The sequence below is a fragment of the Neopelma chrysocephalum genome, unplaced genomic scaffold, assembly GCF_003984885.1.
Source record: "Neopelma chrysocephalum unplaced genomic scaffold, ASM398488v2 Primary Assembly neopelma1_82570, whole genome shotgun sequence".
Classification (NCBI taxonomy): domain Eukaryota; kingdom Metazoa; phylum Chordata; class Aves; order Passeriformes; family Pipridae; genus Neopelma; species Neopelma chrysocephalum.
In genome coordinates, this window is record NW_020913387.1 from 1 (window position 1) to 1838 (window position 1838).

Sequence of the window (1838 nt, forward strand, 5' to 3'; positions counted from 1 at the left end):
TGACAGGTCCCTGGGTGGTTGTGCGTCCGTGTGTCAGGTGTCCCTGTGCGGCTGTTTGTCCGTGTGTGCGGGTGTGTGTCCGTGTGTCAAGTGTCCAAGTATGGTTGGTTGTCCGTGGGTGGTTGTTTGTCCGTGGGCAGTTGTTTGTCCGTGGGCGGTTGTTTGTCCGTGGGCAGTTGCGTGTTGTACCTGCGTGCGGGTGTCGTGTCCGTGTGTGATTGTGCGTCGTATCCGTGTGCGGGTGTGTGTCTGTGTGTCAAGTGTCCAAGTATGGTTGTTTGTCCATGGGTGTTGTTTGTCTGTGGGCGGTTGTTTGTCCGTTGGCAGTTGCGTGTCGTGTCCGTGTGCGGGTGCGTGTTGTGTCTGTGTGTGATTGTGTGTTGTATCCCTGTGTGGGTGTGAGTGTGCCACGTCCGTGTGTGGTTGTTTGTCCCTGTGTGTTGTATCCCTGTGCAAGTGTGTGTCAGGTCTGCGTGTGGTTGTTCATCTGTGGGCAGTTGTGTGTTGTATCCCTGTGCGGGTGTGTGTCCGTGTGTCAAGTGTCCAAGTATGGTTGGTTGTCCGTGGGTGGTTGTGTGTCGTATCCCTGTGCAGGTGTGAATGTGTCAAGTCTGTGTGTGGTTGTTCATCCGTGTGCGGGTGTGAATGTGCCATGTCCGTGTGTGGCTGTTTGTCCGTGTGTATCATATCCCTGTGCAGGTGTGAGCATGTCCTGTCCGTGTGTGGTTGTTCATCTGTGGGCAGTTGTGTGTTGTATCTCTGTGTGGGTGTGAGTGTGTCATGTCCGTGTGTGATTGTGTGTCACATCCCTGTGCGGGTGTGAGTGTGTCATATCCACGTGTAGTTGTTTGTCCGTGTGTGATTGTCTGTTGTATCCCTGTGCAGGTGTGAGTGTGTCAGGTCCATGTGTGGTTGTTCATCCATGTGCAGGTGTGTGCCATGTCCGTGTGTGGTTGTTTGTTCATCTGCAGTTGTGTGTCGTATCCCTGTGCGGGTGTGAGTGTGTCAGGTCCGTGTGTGGTTGTTCATCTGTGGGCAGTTGTGTGTTGTATCCCTGTGCGGGTGTGAGTGAGTGTCTCGTGTCTGTGTGCAGTTGTTTGTTCATCTGCAGTTGTGTGTTGTGTCCATGTGCCATGTCTGTGTGTGGTTGTTTGTCCGTGTGTGATTGTGTGTTGTATCCCTGTGCGGGTGTGAGTGTGTCATGTCCATGTGTGGCTGTTCATCCGTGGGCAGTTGTGTGTCACATCCCTGTGCGGGTGTGAGTGTGTCATGTCCATGTGTGGCTGTTCATCCGTGGGCAGTTCTGTGTCACATCCCTGTGCGGGTGTGAGTGTGTCATGTCCACGTGTGGCTGTTTGTCCGTGAGTGACTGTGTGTTGTATCCCTGTGCGGGTGCGAGTGTGTCAGGTCCATGTGCGGTTGTTCATCCATGTGCAGGTGTGTGCCAGGTCCGTGTGTGGCTGTTTGTCCGTGAGTGATTGTGTGTTGTATCCCTGTGCGGGTGTGAGTGTGTCAGGTCTGTGTGCGGTTGTTCATCCGTGGGCAGGTGTGTGTCATGTCCGTGTGTGGCTGTTTGTCTGTGTGTATCATATCCCTGTGTGGGTGTGAGTGTGTCATGTCCATGTGTGGCTGTTTATCCGTGTGTGATTGTGTGTTGTATCCCTGTGCGAGTGTGAGTGTGTCAGGTCCATGTGTGGTTGTTCATCTCTGTGCAGGTGTGTGCCATGTCCATGTGCAGTTGTTTGTTCATCTCTGGGCAGTTGTGTGTCGTGTTCCTGTGCGGGTGTGAGTGTGTCGTGTCCGTGTGTGGTTGTTTGTCCGTGTGCAGTTGTGTGTTG

The 1838-nt window shown here is 53.5% G+C and overlaps 1 long non-coding RNA gene across 1 annotated transcript; it reads left to right on the top strand.

Moving 5' to 3' along the window:
* The first annotated feature begins 365 nt into the window (after positions 1–365).
* Positions 366–1071, top strand: LOC113979537. Its single transcript, XR_003537899.1, has 4 exons — positions 366–396; positions 700–782; positions 901–941; positions 1010–1071. It is a non-coding gene; the product is annotated as an uncharacterized LOC113979537 (long non-coding RNA).
* Positions 1072–1838: the final 767 nt, after the last annotated feature.